Source organism: Triticum aestivum, chromosome 7D, assembly GCF_018294505.1.
Source record: "Triticum aestivum cultivar Chinese Spring chromosome 7D, IWGSC CS RefSeq v2.1, whole genome shotgun sequence".
Taxonomy (NCBI): domain Eukaryota; kingdom Viridiplantae; phylum Streptophyta; class Magnoliopsida; order Poales; family Poaceae; genus Triticum; species Triticum aestivum.
In genome coordinates, this window is record NC_057814.1 from 327,991,375 (window position 1) to 328,011,418 (window position 20,044).

Genomic DNA, 20,044 nt, shown 5'->3' on the forward strand with positions numbered 1-20,044 from the left:
TCAAAGTTGGCCGTTGTGGGATCCCTTCCCGCCTAATATTTGGGAAGAGGACCAAGGCCACTATAAATAGGACTAGTGATGTAGGGTGGAACCCTATACAGCCGATCTTTCACGAAAGGAGCGGATCCCGTGATGAACACGAAGAACACAAGGGGAAAATGAGGGGAATCACAAAGGGAAACACGAGAGGAAATCACTCAAACAACAAGAACGATCACACATGTGCGACATCCTCAAAACACGAGAGGAGATACAAGATCCAAAGTCAACAAGGGACGATACAAAGGGTAACCGGTTCTTCTCCGTGAGGAGGTCTTGATGGGGCCACCCAAGAGGGGGTCTTGAATCCTCTTGGAAGGATCTTCTCCGGTGGAGGCGTGATCTCCGAGGAGAAGGTAACCAAGTGGATGAGCAAAGCTCTCACACAAACATGAGCTAATCCTTTGCTAACCCTCACTAGGAGGGGGGGAGGAGTATATATAGTCTAGAGCCACGAAGGGGTAAGTGAGGGTGCGAAGGGGTACATGGGCCTCGGGCCCGATCTCTGTGCGCAGACAGGCGTCGGACGTCCGGTGGGTGTCGGTCGTCCGGAGGCTCGGGATGGTCCGGACGTCCGGAAGTCTTCGGACTTCCGTAAATAGCGTTCTGTCGTCGTGGCACCGGTTGTCCACTGGCGCTCGGTCGTCCAGGGCCTGGAGTGTGTCAGACGTCTGGTACTTGCCAGTCGTCCGGTCGCTATAGCTTTCGTCGGCTGGCTCTTGTGGCTGGCTAAGTGTCCAGGCGTCAGACGTCCGGCGTTGTCCGGTCGTTCGGAGGCTGAAGCTTCCGAGCAGCTCCTTCTCTTGCTCCTCGTGCTTGGTGTACTCGCCGTCTTGTCCATGGTCTCCCTCTTGGCTCCTGGTCATGCACAACACATATGTTTGAGGTAGTAGCCATGTCTCACATGTAGAAAGTGATGGCTCGAAGAGGAGCGAGTTCACCTTGTGTCCAATGGCGCATGTTCGAGGTCTCGTCGTATGTCCTCTTGGGGTTTGGAGAGTAGTCGGAGTGTACATGGGGATGAACGTGGGATGCTCCGCATCATCTCCCCCCTTGGGAAAGATCCAACCTCGTATCGTGATCCTCATCACCATGGAAATGGTTGTCGTGGACGTACTTGTAGTTGGACGGAGTTGAAGACATTGCGCAATCCAAGTACTCCAAGGTGTCCCCGGTATGTTGTACATGCAAAATGAGCAAACACAAAGTACACTTGGAAATACAATGGTTAGCGCACACAAAGTGTCCATCAAGTAAGTATGAGTCCTTTCGCCAAGATTGTTCGTGACAAAGCGCATGAAGCTTATCAAGATGATCTAGAATGATATGAAAAGCATTCATGGGAGCAAAATCATTCATTGTGCACACAAATGTGTCGTGAATATGATCAATGCAACCTCGGTGCAAAATGATGTCATAGTGAGACGGTTTATCAATAGCATGAATATGGCAATGGATGCACAATATGATTATGTTATCATGCAATTGATGGTAGGCAATATGATCATTATGTATGAATATGCCATCAAGGAAGATCCCAACAAATTTGCTAAGGAAATGCACAAGCTCATATATCATGGATGACATGGAAATAGATGCAACAAGACAAGCATAATGTGAGTCAATCCATGCGTGGGGTGCGAACTTGTGGTGAGTACGATATGTCCATCGAGCATGACATGTGTGAGCACAATCAACAAATATGGAGGTGTTGGTGCAGTGTGTCAAAGGAGTGTTGACGTACCAATGCTCGATGTCGTGGCATGAGTGGAGGTTCGAAGGTGCATCCAATAAGTCCGAGCACTCCTCAATGTAAAGGTCCATAGAGCCAATCTCCAATGTCGCTCCTCCGTTAGCGAGATGTATCATGTAGACAACAAGAAGGAAACAACAATGAAAGAATGACCCATCCAATATGCGTAATTGAGGATGGCTCAAAGGGAAAGAGTTCACCTTTAGGAGGGTGTCGAAAATGTAGGTGTCACACGTCATGTATGCCTTCACATGAGCAAGTTGTCTCGTCATGGTACTGCCTTGGGAATCCTTCAAAATGAAAGAACATGACAAACACTCGGAAAAACAAATGAGGTTAGCGGATGTGCAAAACCTATCATTCGTGTGGTGAAATACCCAACAAGTGTATGCAGCATGCTCAGCATAAGAAAGTACAAGGGAGCATTTCATAGTATGGAGCCATATGATGCTAGAACAACCAAATACAAGAGGCTCAATCAAGCAAGCAAGCATCACAAGTAATATGTCCAAGTCTCCACGATCAATAAGCATAGATGCAACAATTGGAGGCAAACGACAATGAACAAGATATATCATGTGAGAGGCATGAACATATATGTCATCAACCCAAGAAAGCGAGTAAGAATGGAACATGGGTGATGTATCAAAGCAAGTAATCATATGAATCAAGTCAAGCAAGCTAGTAGTGTGAAGATGCAACGTACTAGAAGGAATCATGGCAAGCATGTCATGTGTGCAAATAGTGGTCATGAATAATGCACATGTCATAGCACAAGCATGAAAGAAAGATATGAGAAATGTATCATCATTGTATTGGCAAGAAGTCCTAGGTAAATAGCAATGGAACATCATGACTCTCCCAACACAAGAATCAACAATAGTATGAGGCACATGATAAACATGGCAATAGCAACAAGGATCTCCACCAAGCATGCAAATACACATAGGAGTAGTATAATGATGAATCATGGGTAAGTGCAAGCAAGGGTCACAATTGCATGGAAAAGGCATAGAAGCAAGCATAACATGCAAAGTGACCACGGGAAAATGAGCATAAGGTGACAAATGGTAAATCTCCCATAGCCGTGTGAGAGACAAGTAAAAGAGATGCGCGTAGTCCTTGCGCGAAGGGAATGGTGGTAAGGATAGTCCACGGGATCCCAAATCATCGTTGCTCTCAAGAGCTCGTTTCATCAACTCATGGGATTGAGAGGTTGACGAGTATACATGAGTACCTACACAAAACAAAGACAAGGGGAAAATTGTGTGTGCATGGTATATACACACATCATCCATCATGATGCGCACGTGCTTGTGTCGGTTAGCACAAAATATCCAATGCTCAAATAGATGAGATGTGTGATATAGAAACATGTCATCCATCATGATAGGTTTGTTATTATATATAGCATAATGGAGACTCAAAGGATGTAATGCACCACTCACAATATCTAGAGCATTGTGAGGAATGGTATGCATATGGTGCACACAAGGGATGTAATCATGCGATGCACAATAATTTTCATGGCATGGCATATGAGATGAATTGAAATTTTGCAAAGGAAGCATAGCAATATCATCGCAAGAGAAACAAAAGCCAATGACCATCATCTCGTCATCTATGCCATAAGTGAAAATGGGATTTATTTTAATGGGGCATGCATAGTTACTATGTTGAGATTGAAATGATGCAATATGGGAGATCTCACTCATAGCATATGACAAGTTCAATGGATTGTCAAACATGATGTGACCAAAAGAATTTTCACATGATATCCTATGGAGCATAGCATCACAACTAGGCAAATCAACATGCTCATCATCATATTCATCATAAATTGGTAAGTCATGACATGACGAAGTCGCACTAGCATGAAGCATGGGAATAGGCGTGTCAACATCATTCAAGCAATCATTTGTGAGATAGTCCTCTAGTGGGACAAGAGAAGTACTATCACCTATTTTACCTTTAGAGCATCGCTCATGTGTTGTAGGTGAGGTTGCAACTTGATGGTACCATGTGGGGGGTTCATCTTCTTCCACCATGGCCATCGTCGTCTCCATTGGAGGTATGGACTCCTTGAGGATAGGCATGTCGTCATGTAGGAGACCTAGCACCAAAGAAGAAAACACACTAGGAGTAGAGGGTAAGTCGTTAGAAATCATAGTGGCCTCACATGCCGTGTCAACTGCCTCACTCACTAAGTGTTGTGGCTCACTCACTCCCTCTTGGATGCTCTCACTCGTATGGTTGGTGGAGTCACTCAAATGGCTCTCAACCTCACATAGGATGTGTGGCATGCTCTCAAGTGTGGGGCTAGTGGTGGTCACACTCATCCTCTCATAGGAAATGCACTCAATGTCATATATGGTGGAGTCACTCATATCACTCATGGGTTGGTGGCTCTCCTCACATGGCAATGGGGACATCTCGTCAAATGTGGGTGTTGGAGAGGTGTAGGTGCAAACGTCTCCACGCTCAATCATGTCGTAGTCGTAGCCGTGGATGAAGGCCGAAGATGGCACATCATCACTCTCCTCTAAGACCAAATATAAGGTCTCATGTGCGCTCGCGTAGCTTGACTCAGACTATGTGTCCAATATGGGCGCCGTCTTCATGTTGTTGAAGAGTTTCATGGTCGTCGCCGTGGTCGAAGGGGATGGCCCTAACTCGACCTTCTTGTCACCGTGTTGTTGTTGGAGGCCCATATGATGTGGCACCTCGTAGCTCGGGAATTTCCCATGCTCGGCCATCTTCTTTGAGGGGCTTCCGAAGATGGAAGTGTCGCCCTCACTTGTAGGTGGTCGCCTTGTTGTTGAAGATGTCGATGTAGGCGAACTCACGGGAAGTAGGCGAAGATGCCGTAAGTCCAAAGGCGAAGATGCCGAAGTGGTTGGTGTAGCCATAGCTCTGTCTTGGTGGTGCTTGTCTCACGGTCTTCTTTTGTGCTCTTGAAGCTTGGACTTGGCGTGAAGTAGGGCTTGTTCGGACTTGTACGTTTGCGCTTGTGGAGCATCTTCATGATGATGTTGTCATTGTCGTACTTGAGCTCGTAGTAGATGTCGTTCGTCGTCGTTGTGCACATGATGCTTGGAGGTGACTTGCCCTTCATGATGATGTGGATCACGAATGTGATGGTGGTCGCCATGTAGATGTGGACGTGGACGACTTGCGCTTGCATCTTGTCGGCGCTCCGAAGACTTGTGACTTAAACGTCGACGCCTTGAGGATGATGGAGGGGAAGAACGGTTGATCAACAAGGTCCGAATCTCCTCCATCCTTGCATCTTGCTCCTCCTTTTGTGCGGAAAGCTTGTTGTTGATGTAGTCCCTTTTCCTTGCTTCGGAGTGATGAATGTCGATGGAGAGGTTCTCGATGCGCTCTTGAAATCTTGATTGTGCGCCTTGCATTTGTCGTTGTAGATCAAAGATGGACACTTTGGTGATGTAGTTGGTCACGCCGTCGATGTTGTCGAAGACCGGAGATGAAATGGCTTTCCTATCCATCACAAGATTCGAGCAAATATGAGTGGGAGAAAGAGAAGAACTATACCAAATGTACCTTGACCAATGTTGAAAATGGATCAATGATCACTCAATGATGTAACAAGGAAATAGCACAATTGGTACCGATCTTGTCAATTTCTCACACCTACACAAATAAGGCTTATGGTGGAGCTCGGTGAGGATAGTGGCACAAAAATTTGATGCAAAATGTTAGAAAGAGTCAATAATGTTGAAAAAGATTCACAAATTCGCAAGTGAAACAAGTAGACCAATAGCAATGAATGGCACACGGAAACACACACAAGGATAGATAAATGGGGTCATGCAACCACGGAATGAGCACAAAATGTGGAATCCACGGAAAACGCTCGTGTTGCACAACTCAAGAGAGACGCTAGCATGATTGCTCTATAGGCAGATACGACACTTGTGCACAACCTATAAGATGCAAAATGGATAAACTTTCTATCCCAAGTATGTTATGTATCTATGGTTCCCGGTGTGTCTATCAAGATGATCCAAGATGATCGGATATGACAATATTATGCAATGTGGTATGATGCTATGGCTATTGCTTACAAGCTTCTTTGCTCTTTCTCTTTTGCTTAAAAGCTTATTCTTTTTTTGTATTGCCACTTTTGCACAATGCACAAACCAAGATAGCAATTGTGTATATGCGGGAACAATCTTTTGACACAAAGGATGATATGATGATACCAAGATGATATGGTATATATGCATTGGAAGGTATGGATCACTAATGTGCACAAGTAACGTTGCCAGCAATACTCAAAGGCTAGTCTCGATAAGCAAGTGACGCAAAATGGGCTAGGGGTTATCAATGCAATTGCAAGGGGAATGTACAATGGTGTCATCGAGGTTACCGTCCTTTGCTATGATGACTGGCGGTGTTCTTGATGTAGATACCAAGATGATGGAGACTCGTCCCTAAATAGCCAAAACACCTTAGGAAACGGAAAAACCACAACTCAAAACCACAAGGACAAAAGTCAAATGGTGGTAGCGGAAAGCGGTGGTAGTTTTGCACTTGGCAATGCGGAAGTGGGATGATGGGTTATGCGAGTCAAAGTTAAAGTTTCCGTCCCTAAGTAGCCGAAACACCTTAGGAGACACAAGCCATAACTCAAACAAGCTGGAACAAATTTGGGTTAAGTTGGGGTGGAAGTGTATGGTGGGCAAGGTTATGCGGAAGTGGTGGTGGTTGATGAAGAAGCAACCGTCCCTAAGTATCCTAAACACCTTAGGAGACTCGAATCACTACTCAAGCAACCACTAATGCTATATGGATCAATATGGGTCAGGTTGCGGAAGTCGGTGGTGGTGTAGCGGATGATGTGGTGGAAGCCCTAGGCAAAGATGCCAAAGTTCCAAACATTTGATGGAGTCAAATGATGTTGGAGGTATTTTTTTGGGAAGGGGGATGTCAATAGCTACAAAACGAGCTAAAGAACGTCAAAATCGGAATTCGGATGAATTAGTTATGGACAAAACAAAAATCAGCCGAAGGTGATATCTACACGTGTCGGACGTCCGTAAATGGACGGATGTCCGGTCGGGCTCGGAAATCCGCTAATTTCGTTCTGTTGGCCGGTTCCGGTCGTCCGGTGGATGACGGACGTCCAGTGCTTCATGGGGGTCCGGACGTCCGTATAAACGCTGGTCGTCCGGTGGGTCGGGGTCAACGCGAAATTTCAGATCCAGGATGCGATTTTGGGCGGAAATTCAGGATTTTGGCGTCAAAATTGAGGAGATTTTGTGGATGAAATATGGGGAAACTTGGGGAAATGCTAGATCCACTCGAAACCAAGCAAATCCATGGATCAAAATCAACAAAACTTCATCATAGCAACAAATCACAAAAAAATTTGGGGCTATTTTTGGTGGGAATTTTCGAATTTGGGGAAGAACACAACAAAATCAAGCTAGAAAAAGAAGATGGGAGGCTCCAAAATCGTGATCAACGTGGCTCATGATACCAATATGATGTAGGGTGGAACCCTATACGCCCGATCTTTCATGAAAGGAGCGGATCCCGCGATGAACACGAAGAATACAAGGGGAAAACGAGGGGACTCACGAAGGGAAACACGAGAGGAAATCACTCAAACAACAAGAACGATCACACATGTGCTAGATCCTTGAAACACGAGAGGAGATACAAGATCCAAAGTCAACAAGGGACGATACAAAGGGTAACCGGTTCTTCTCCGTGAGGAGGTCTTGATGGGGCCACCCAAGAGGGGGTCTTGAATCCGCTTGGAAGGATCTTCTCTGGTGGAGGCGCGATCTCCGAGGAGAAGGTAACCAAGTGGATGAGCAAAGCTCTCACACAAACATGAGCTAATCCTTTGCTAACCCTAACTAGGAGGGGGAGGAGTATATATAGTCTAGAGCCACGAAGGGGTAAGTGAGGGTGCGAAGGGGTACATGGGCCTCGGGCCCGGTCTCTGTGCGCAGACAGGCGTCAGACGTCCGGTGGGTGTCGGTCGTCCGGAGGCTCGGGATGGTCCGGACGTCCGGAAGTCTTCAGACTTCCGTATATAGCGTTCTGTCGCCGTGGCACCGGTCGTCCGATGGCGCTCGGTCGTCCGGGGCCTGGAGTGTGTCGGACGTTCGATACTTGTCGGTCATCCGGTCGCTATAGCTTTCGTTGGCTGGCTCTTGTGGCTGGCTAAGTGTCCAGGCGTCGGACGTCCGGCATTGTCCGGTCATCCGGAGGCTGAAGCTTCCGAGCAGCTCCTTCTCTTGCTCCTCGCGCTTGGTGTACTCGCCGTCTTGTCCATGGTCTCCCTCTTGGCTCCTAGTCATGCACATCACATATGTTTGAGATAGTAGCCATGTCTCACATGTAGAAAGTGATGGCTCGATGAGGAGCGAGTTCACCTTGTGTCCAATGGCGCATGTTCGAGGTCTCGTCGTATGTCCTATTGGGGTTTGGAGAGTAGTCAGAGTGTACATGGGGATGAATGTGGGATGCTCCGCATCAACTAGCCACCACCGTAGGAGGCAACTCATCTTGGGACGGATCATCCAGATCTACCTCACACACAAGCTCACCGAGCTGAAGAACACCTCTCCTCAGGAGGCTGTTCATCCCTTGTACTTGTTCATCCCCAGCCTACAAGGCAATCCACCACACCACACTAGAGTAGGGTATTACACCACAATGGTGGCCCGAACGAGTATAAACCCCCGTGTCTCTTGTTCTTTGGGTTCGGCGAGCTAGGCCTTGAGATCGTTTTGCGAGAGAGCCAGGGAGAGAGAGATCTTCGTGCGCACCCCAGTGTTCGAACCTCAAGGGTTTGCCAGAACCCACAATCCGACAATAATGTGTAAGCTAAGCAGATGCAATTTAACCAAATTGGAAGCAATACAAGCTAGACATCCGGCTGGAGTGGTGAGCATGATCATCGAGGACCTGAGAGCCTGGTGGGAGGCGGGCTGCAACGCCACCATCGTGGCTATTTAGTTGGCTTCCAGGTGATGCCTGTCTGTGTTGGGCTTGTCACTGGCTCGGCCAGTGCCTTCACTAGCTATTTGTCTTCTGGTGCTCCCGGGATGGTGGTTCATGTAAAAAATATCTTTCCTTATCTTAATAAAGACCGACTTAGGCCTTTCGAATACAAGCTAGACACCATATGCAACATACAACCACATATGACACCGCGAAGTTAAAGCAAGCACCTGGGATGGTGGTTCATGGCGAGCGAAATCATCAACTCCAGAGCTACGTTTGTCGTCTCCATCTGTTGAACATGCAACAATGTGTCTTGCCTACCCGCAAAGAAAGCATGACCGACTTCACTCTTTTATTTCATGCTTCTGTCAAGGCAGAGTCTGAAATACCCATGCATAAAAACACAATAGTGAGAGTATGGGTGAAGTGTGTGCAGAACTAGTGCACTGTTAAAGTAGCAGATAGAAGGTGGCTGAAAAATAAATTACAGGAGACATATGATAGCTCTACAACATTGCATGGCAAGCAAAATTAGATTCTACTCCGTATGATTTTGTAATATATGAGCACAGGGGTGGCTGGGTAATGCAGGTACTCCTGCAGCACACCACCACATGTGGTCCTATCAAAATAATAGTCGACTGAAAATAAATAGGTCAGTCGATTTTTTTTATGAATCGTCCGATCTACAAGGAATGGCCAGATGGCCTTCGTCTACCTCCCGCCAGTCACTATTGACGGCCGTTCTCGAACCGCCAGTGATCACCGGCCTAGACCCCTGCCTCCGCCGCCCTGCCCGCCCCTCGACCTCATACCACCGCCGAGCTTGGCAGCGCCCCCCGGCCATCCCTTTAAGCCCGACTGACCTCCAGATCGGGCGCCAGCAGCTCCTAGGCCCCACACACCCCTAAGATAAACACAGAGGCGCTGCTTCCCCGGCATAATAGGCGGACTAGCGCGTGTTACGCTGGGGAATGCTTCCTTTAATTGGGAATCAACTAACCAGGAATTGAAATCCAGGGGCGGCGGACCTCTAGTATATGAGGAGAAACCTTGTGCATCGCGAGTTACTAGGAGCATCTAGTATCAGAAAGAAGGTGTAGGAAGAAGCGGTCAACTAGTGTCTTCTGTGGGATGAATACCGTGCAAGCAGACACATAAGATTTGCACGAATAAGGGAAGAGGAGTACCATTTCCGGTTGCCAATGCTGTGTCCTCCGGATGTCGCGGTGATTTTCTTGTTTTTACCGGGGGAACCGATGTTTTGGAGGAGCGTGGAGCCTTGGACGAACCCATGGCCAAATTGTTGGTTGTGTTGTGGTGGCCGCCTATCGGCGGAGGGGAAGCAGATCCGAGGTAGCGAAGGACAACATAGCGGGAACATCTCCGGTGCGGTGGACGGTGGCGAAATTGGAGTGGCAGCGGTGAGGCGCAGGACGGCGTCGTCGAACTAGCTCGGGTACAGCGCATGTTGGCGTCCTGGAGGCAGCTCGGCCTCGGCTTCAACTACTAGCCGTGGAGGGCGTTGTGGTTGCGGTTGCAGTGGACGACGACGTCGAGGTATCGGCTCCGGCATGATGGAGGAGGGCGGCGGTTGATGGGTTGGATGGGGTGGCGGACGGAGGTTGCCGGGGTTTCTCGGTTGGTGGAGAGGTAGTTTTGGCACCCATAGAGTACGAATGGGGAATCGGACGGGGGGGAGCTAAGGGAAAACCATGTTTCGATCTGGGACGCGCTTGTTTTTGGTTTTTTTGAACAGATGGAATGCGCTTGTTTGAAATTTGGGGAAAGTACAAACTTTGCCCCCCTCTTAAATTTCGGATCTACTGCGGGTCGGGGGTAGGATGGTAATCCCAGGTGTCTCAATTAGTGGGCGGGAGCGATATCGGCCGCGCGCATGTGTGCTTAGGCGGCCATTGTGTATGAATGTTTTTTGGAGGCGGTTGCGTGGCATGTAGATGAAGCTACAACCCTACCCCGGTTTAGACCTTTGGATGTTGGGCCGGTAGGTTTCATGGGTCGGAGTTAGAAAAGTAATTTCCTTCTATCAAACATTGGTCTCACGCGGTTTCGGGCGAGTAGAGGCTCTTTTGGCGCTTCGTTCGAAATTTTGAAACAGAAGCATTCACGTTTAGAGTACTCTTGAACTTTGAGGATTGACCTAAATATACAACGTTAAATTTGACCTTGTATGTTTGAAAACCTCATTAAATTATGCGCTTCTTTTTGAAATTTTGACACTTGAAAATCCTATAACTACAATTATTTTGGAATGGAGGAGGTAAATTTGAATCTATTTTGTACACGACTATATATGCTATTATGTACAAAAGCAGAGCAAAGATTTTGGTGCCCCCATAATTTAGGTATGATTTACAAGTGCCATGATATTGAATTCAAATAATTGAATGGACTTCATGTTGAATTCGAACTTTTTAAACCACCATAAGTTGAATTCAAATGTATGCTAGTTCATAGCTAGCTATTTATAATGTTCATTGTGTAACTTTTGTATGTATAATGTGCTTTACACACACAACATGAACTATACTCACGTTTATATTCGGTTGCTAAAGTGATGCATTGTCTGGAGTTCAAAATACTAACTATGTGGATCAATTATGTCGAATAATAACATAGACATGCTCAAATTCGATGGAATATAGATGTCTGATGGATCAATGACCGTTCCTTACACGAATTGCAAATATGATGATCCCATCCTAATATTTGGATACAATTTATATTTTAATCAATGTGTACATCAGTCTTTTACATGTAGTTTCACTCTCCATCGGTGGTCTCTCACACATGCTCACACACTCTCTCCCGAGGTGTATTTCTCGCAGACATGCTCTCGATATAACCCTACCTCCCTCTCATAACCATTTACGACTGTTTTCACTAACCTTTATCACAAGCACCCTTCCTCTCACAAGCATATACATGCACAATCCCCATCGACCCTTTCTATATACATAGACCTGCCTACGTGTCTCCTGCACGCACATTATCTTTAGGCCTTTCCCTCACGCATTGTCTCCACCTCTCTTCCTAATTGACAAGTATGATTCTAGCAGAGAATTCTATAGGATGCCCCTTAAAGTTAGGTTAGATGAATAGTAATATCAGAGATAAGGGGTTACCTTAGTCCGAGGACCTAGGGTTATAAATCCTAGCCACCTTTGTCAGTGGACACACAGTCCTTCACGACTCTGCTATCTTTGTCTTGTACGACTAGTCCTCCATGGGTCTCCCTAAATGCGTCACGGGCCAACCAATGTGGCGCAGGACAGAACCGAACCAAGGGCCTCACCTCGGCCCACCGGACCTCACGCGGTGACACACCCTCTGCCCCTAGGTCTCGTTAACTTCTCACACCCACACATACCAACACAGACACCACACAATTTTTTTCTCATCGTGTCTCTATCCCCTCCCGCTTGCATATACACACTCAAGGGCATCTCTTGCCGTGAACTCATATTCGTCTCTCTCTCTAGACCTCTCTCATTTCTCGCGCTATCTCTCCCACACCCCCGCTGGCCCCTCTATCCATGCCTCTCTCGAATACGGAATACACACACATACCTCTCTAGGCCCTGCCAGATACATCAACTACACATTCACACATGTTACATCACATACCCCATTGATCTAAAAAGCCCTCTCTTCACGTTTATTTTGCATACAACATTCCTTTTGAATAAAACCACACAAAAGTGTGGCCAAAAATTTATTTTTGAATTTCTACATATATACAACATTACAAAGTTATATGGAGGAGTATGAACGTTAATTTGCATTGCATGGTGCCCACAGTGATATTTATTCCGCACTGTGAATTTTTATATTTTTATACTATATATGAAGTTAGTCATAATAAAGAGAAATGAAGAGCATCTCTCTCTCCATCGCATACACCACCTCTACGCCCCTTTCACGCACGTACACAAACTATCTCCAGGTCCTCTAAAAGTACGCCCCCAGCACATTCGCGCATGTTTCATCTTTCTCTCACGATATATATAGTGACGATCATTGTATTTGAAGCGAAAGCACGATACGTACATTGGACTTCAGAATCGACTCATTACAGTCACCATTTACGTTTTGTGGTTATTATACAGTCACGGGCTCACCGTACAGCTCTGTATTTGCTCAAGACACGACTAGTTGACCAGTTAAATGCTCCACGTAGCACCTCTAGTGTTGCATCACATTATCTCACTACTATTGGGACCACCTGTCGGCGTGTATAAGAATGAAAACAAACTATACAAAAATATTGGACGGTGGTTTGAAGTCATGACCGCGGGCACAGCGGACAAGGTGGCCTTGTATTGGTATGCTAAGCCGTCTATTTTAACACACAGGAGCTGGTGTGGTGATTATACACACACGCACGCATGCACACGAACTGCATGCACACAACACTCACACGAACACACGTAGCCACGCATGCACGCAACACTCACACGTACACACACAACCACGCACACACGCACGCATGCATGCACACACCACATGACCAACATACACTCTCATGCTCAACTGCTCAACCTACACGTGCATGCGCACATATTAGGCCCTGACAGACACATACACAACTAGGTGGTTCCCGCGCACGGGTTGGAGTCTTGTCGCGCCTGCGTAAATTTGTGTTTATCTAACCTTTTTCCTATGCGAACTGACAGGTGGGACCCACAAGGAACGTGGTCAATTTAACTAGTCAACATAGTACCACTCAGACTATTTGGCCGGTCAACAGAGTGCAATCTGATGCTGAACGGTGAGCAAGTGACCGTATAATCACTGCAGAACATATATAGTGACCGTAATGAGCGTATTCTGAAGTCCGGTGACCGTATTACGCTTTTTGCTTGAAATACACTGACCGCCCGTGTATTTATCTCTTCTCTCGCTCTCTCTGTGGAGCCGAGTAGGCCAACGTGCCAGTGCCTAAATTGGCGCACGCCACCCCATTATTGATGTACTGGTTTTGTAAGAGCGAACAAGCTTTCACGTCTACTGTACAAACCGTAGATATGAGTTAGAAATGCTATGAAAACGAATACAAATATTTGAATCCAGTTTATGCCCAATTTCTCTTTCTAGGCCCTCCAAAAGTACATCTCTACACGTTCCCGCATGTTACATCTAACAACTATGCAATACAACACTACTACTACACTCTAACACAATATATCATATGTGTTTTTAGTTTTACTAGATCTCATAATGTTACTAAATTATTTAGTTTGCATACATTAAAATTGCCTTTGAAATGTATGGCTAGTATCATCTACCGTGCGGGAAAAATCCCGCCCTTGCCCGTTTAATCGGGTTTGTATCGATGGATCGTGCAAAACAGCAAAATTATAGTAGTACTACAGTACAAGTAACAGTTCACTGGCCCGCCGTGTCGTGTACTGCTCCGTCGTAAGAGTGGAGCGCTCGCTTTCATAAATGTTCTAGTCCCTTCCGCCGACATGTGGGACATCAAGCAACCGGGTCCACGTGCCATACCGAAATAACAGTGCAGAGCAGCAGGGGTGAAGCACCCCATCATGGTGCCGGCGTAGTAATGAGCAATGAGGCATCAAATCACAAAGCTGCACCTTTCCCGCAGTTAAGTTGGAGGGACGAAGTAATAATGCTAAAAAAAGAAGTTGGAGGGACGAAGCAACCATTATTTCACTCGTTCCTGAATCCTCTTCTCCCAATCTTCTTCAAGTTAACCACGTGTTGCTTCTGTCGTTGTTTTGCCTCATGTGGGATGCGGATTGGCTTGGTAAAGCACTGACACGTGGGACCGCATGTTAGCAAACCGCCAGGCCAACGTCCTCTAAAAATAAGAAACCTCCCCCGCCATCCACGTGGCAAAATCATCTCCTTTTTACTAATCTTGATACTATAATTTTTTAGATCAATATAATCGAGATTTGTATAAATAGCACACAGGATCACAACCAAGTGGTACGGTTAAGGGCATCCACAATGTGTAGCCAAATGTGAAAATAGCTTTTGGCATCAATGGAACCATTGTGGATAGTGCTGCCAAAGCCAAAAAGATGGAACCGAAGCTCCCTAATTGATTGATTGAAGGAATAGAAAAATGCAACCTCTCTCCTCTTTCTCCCGTTCTTGGACGCATGTACAGTATGGAGCACAGAGTCTACTCCCCTGTGCCTTCTATCACAAATCACAAAGCAGTGAGGCGTAAAATCACAAAGCATGGACGAAGCAACCATCATTTCACTCTTCGCTGACTCCGCTTCTCCATCGTCTTCTTCAAGAAACCACCTTACCGCACTAAGCTGGACGGACAACGCTATTGTGTAGTACTAGTACATTTACGCGTCCTTTGGTTCAACGGACTTCCTGGATGCAAATAAGGCGGTTGTCTCAGCTTGCAAGCGGCACTTGCGAACGACCTACCGTGGTCTCCCTCAATGGTGTTCTCCGTTGAACGCACTTCGCCAAACCACAACATTCGAGATATCATCGACGTCACCGCAATGGGGAAGGAAGTCAAATAGTTACTACCTCCATTTTTTTGTACACAAGGCCAGTATATCAAAACTACAATTTGCAGAAGGTCACTAACACTAATCGAGGAAAAATTGATGGGGTTTGCCTCGTAGTTGCAACCAAGGGCATTAATATACCCTTGCATGCATGCGGAAGTGAGAAGGTTGGTTTGCATGGTGCTGCATTAATCAAGCAATGAGGAGTGAGATGGTTAGCTCTTTGGGCGTTGGAGAAAAAATACGCATTAATTGACACATCAAACGAGGATTTGTATTGGTCAACGCGAAGGAAAACCCCGCCTTTCTTTTTTAACACAAGTAGTACTCCTATGTACGTACTTGTATCCTGTTTGGGTCTAGGCCTTACATTGCCATACTTCGCCACACATTTTTGCCAAGCTTGCCTAAAGTTTTCAAAATGAAAAGGAGGTACACTTGCGCACGGCTGTCCCGGTCGCACCGCACCCTCACACAGTCGCTCCTGCACGCCGCAAACCCAACCAAGGGAACGCACCCTCAGTGACACGTGCTAATGCATGTGATCAAATGAAACTCAGCCATCCTATCGCTGACACATAATTTTCGTTCATACAATATGTTTATCCAACCGCATGTTGGGGATGTGCCGTACGACCCGTGCAGTGGTTGTTGGGGAAGAAGAAGAGGTGAGGTAGAAGGGTTAGGAGACGTAGGATATTCATCTAACCGCATGAAATGGTCGACTGACCCAAATGATGAAAGTCAGGCGACTTGCATAAATATATGTTTTCACACAACAAAAGATCCCTGAAAACAACAACATAATGAAAAACTATCACTGCTCGGGGAACAAGATGGCCTCGTCGTCTTTGGCTGCCGGCGTGAACTAGTCGTAGCTGCCGACGTGTGTCTCCGCATCGTGGTTGTCCTCGACCTCCAGCTACTTGTTCACCCGGAGCATGCGGGCGCTCTGCACGGACGAGAGCACTGCCCGGTTCAAGTCCAGAACGTCCGGTTCCGCCTCCAGGAGGGCCTCGATGGCAGCGGCATCCGCGCACTCCGCGTCGAGTTGAGCCTCCGCCGCCCGGTTCAAGTCCAGGATGTTCGGTTCCGCCTGCAGGAGGGCCTCGATGGCAGCAGCATCCATGCACTCTGCGTCGAGTTGAGCCTCCGCCGCCCGGTTCAAGTCCAGGACGTCCGGTTCCGCCTGCAGGAGGGCCTCGACGGCAGCGGCATCCGCGCGCTCCGCGTCAAGTTGAGCCTCCGTTGCCCGGTTCACATCCATGACATCCGGTTCCGCCTGCAGGAGGGCCTCGATGGCAGCGACATGCGCTCCACGTTGAGTTAAGCCTCCGCCTCCCGGTCCTCCATTAGTATCGCCAGGTTGAACCGCTGGTCGGCCTGCACCATGGGGGACCCGTACGCCGACACGAAGTCGACGTCCATCGTCTCTTTCGCATCAGGGGCTTTCTGCGCCGCGACCTCCGCCATGAACATTGGATCGGCTTCCTCCTCCTCGGAGCTTGGCTCCAGAGAACTCGGGGATATGCCCGCCGCAAAGCGAGCTTGGGAACAGTGGTCTGTGGCGCCGACCTCGGCCGCGATTTCTGTGTGGCGCTCCGGCGTCAACATCTTGTAGTACGTGATCTTGCGGCGCACCATGACTTTCTGGCGAACTAGGGGACGCTTGATGCGGGCTAGGGGATCGAAAGGTGGGGGAATGGGCTGGAGGAGGTGTGGTTTTGGGGCAGTGGCTGGCATAGGCCGAGAGCGAAGGTTCTTGTGTGAATAGTGATTCTGGTGACGACCGGTCAATCGGTTTTGACTGTACATCGCTCTTGTCGCGTTGCACCCCGGCACGCTGGACCCTCCACGTCGCTCACCGAATGGAACGCGCTTCGTCTTGCGTTTTTGCTCGCTTGTGGGACCGCAGTTGAGAGCAAACCAACGTCCCTCCCCCTCCCCCGCCCGCGTCATTTATACTACTACTCCCTCTGTTTTATGCGGAGTAAATAAAAATAGAGGGAGTATACTACTAGTACTGTGAGCACTGCATACTCTATTGCAGATGTTGTCAATACTCCACTAGTACTATTGTACACGGAGCTTAAAAAGTTACTATTGGACTGGCTATACGTGGCGAAATCCTAGTAGGAAGATCATGCGCGAGAACAAGCACGTTCACGTGTTTGAAAACAAATTGGAAACCATCTCTGTTTGAATAGAAATCTAGGAGTACATACGAATCTAACAATATTGATTGGGCGTTGTTGAATGTTGATACTTTTTTCTGTAAGTTTGATCAAAGTAGAGATACTTTGACTACACATAAAACTTATATGTAAACTAGAAAGGATCGAAGGGAGTACAATGTACATTCAAAAGCGAAACGAACATTGAATACCCCTTTGTCGGCGTCCTGGGAACGGGGGTCCCCAGACTTGCCTGCCTGCGGCCCACGGCGTGGCTCCACCCGTGGTCCTGTACGGCCCGTCTTCACCAGCAAGCACCAAGACCCACGCGAGGGGCCAAGACTCGCGAGGCGGACGACGCAAGACATCCTCGGGGGCGGCCTCACCAGTCTGGCTCACGAGGGGCGGAGAGATCACGGCCAGGGGCACCTCGCGAGGTTCTCATGATGTAAGCCATGACGACCGGGGCTAGGCGGGTGCTAGCGCGCGTAGGTCCTTGTTTCCTCTTTGGTGCTAAAGAGGCAAGCGCAGGAGAGGAGTCCCGAGGTGTCAGGCAAAGGTTTCCATATCGGTGCAACAAGACCAAGAACAGCAGGACGGCAGGATGGAGGTCACCATGGAGCCCAAGACGGCGTCACCACCCGAGCCTTTGGCAAGCGAAGACCACCTTTAGTCAGGATAACTTGTACTGGTTGTCTCCCTTCAAATTTGGCCGTTGTGGCATCCCTTCCCGCTCAATATTTGGGAAGAGGACCAGGGCCTATATAAATAGGACTAGCCACCACCTTAGCAGGGGACGGATCATTCAGACCACCAGCCACCTCACAAGCTCACCAAGCACAAGAACACCTCTCCTCGGGAGGTTGTTCTTCCCATGTAACTGTTCATCCTCAGCCCAAGAGGCAATCCACCACACCACACTGGAGTAGGGTATTACACCACATCGGTGGCCCGAACCAGTATAAACCTTGTGTCTCTTGTTCTGTGAGTTCGACGCGCTAAGTTTTGAGATCGCGGTGAGGGCGTGAGCTAGGGGGAGGAGAGATCTTCGTGCGCACCCCAGTGTTCGAACCTCAAGGGTTTTACCGGAACCCGAAATCCGACATTTGGCGCGCCAGGTAGGGGTGCGTCGAAGCTTTCCTTCCGCCGATCCACGCTCTATCACCAGAGCACCTTGCCCCCATGGCCGGCGTTGCTCTTCCGGCTGCGACGGCGGATGCCCATGGCGGGGCCAGGGGCTCAGAGCCTTAGCCCCCGCCTTCCGGCGGGTGTAGTGGCCACCCAAGTTCAAGCCAGAGATGCCGCCACGTTACGATGGCGCGGCGGACCCGTCAGCCTTCCTGCTGGCGTATGAGGAGGCCGTCCTGAAGGCCGGGGGTGACGACAAGGTCATGGCTAACTGGCTTCCCGTGGCCCTCGCTGGTGCACCGCGCGCCTGGGTGCTCAACCTCCCAGGATCCACGGTGACATCTTGGGAGGAGTTGCGCAGCCTCTTCAAACGCGCTTCGCGGCACCGGCGCTCCCCGCCATTGCGTCCCTCCTCGGCGGCTCGCAAGCGCCGCCCTCAGGCCGTCACACCAAGCCGTTATTTCGCCAGATCGGCGCCACCTCCGCGCGGTAGGGGGCTCCCCCAGGTTGGGCGGCGCCCAAGGCCGACCTGACCTTTGACTCTGGGGATCACCCTGTCACCACCGTCAGCTCGGGCGTGCTCCTGATGCTTTGCACGCCCACCATCTGCAACGTAGCCGTCACCAAGACCCTCATTGACGGCGGCGCCGGCCTCAACGTGCTCTCTGTGGAGGCTTTCATCCTCCACGTACTGCTGGAGCGGCTTTGCCCCAGCAAGCCCTTCTCTGGGGTCGGCGGCGGCTCCTCCAGCCCCCTGGGGCAGATCCATCTTCTCGTGACCTTCAGCACCCGTGACAACTATCGCACTGAGCTGATCGACTTCGACATCGCCCGGATTGGCCTCCCGTACAACGCCACCCTCGGGTACCCGGCTTTGGCTCAGTTTATGGCGGCAACCCATCCGGCCTACAACCTCATGAAGATGCCCGGGAGCAAGGGCATCCTCACCGTAGTTGGAGATACCAAGGAAGCTCTGGTAGCGCTCAATCTTTCCCTCAAGACCACCGCGACAGCGCGGCCGGCCAACAAGGTCGCCGCCGGAGTTAAGGAGGCCGCACCAGCTAAGAAGATGCAGTTGTTCACTCAAGATCGGGCAGAAACCAAGCAGGTGCCGGTCGAGGAAGATGGGTCCTCCGGAGCTACCTTCACCATAGGTGCCAACCTCGACCCAGATCAAGAGGAGGCATTGGTGAAGTTCTTGCGCGCCAACAAGGAGGTATTCACCTGGGAACCCAATCAGCTGGTAGGGGTCCTGAGAGGGGTGATCGAGCATCACTTAAGGGTGTGCCCCAATGGGCGCCCTGTGAAGCAGAAGGCGCGGCGACAGTCCACGGAGAAGCAATCCTTCATCGTCCAGAAAACCCGCGAGCTGGAGGCAGCAGGTGTCATCCGTGAGGTTCGATACCCTGAGTGGCCGGCGAACCCCATCGTCG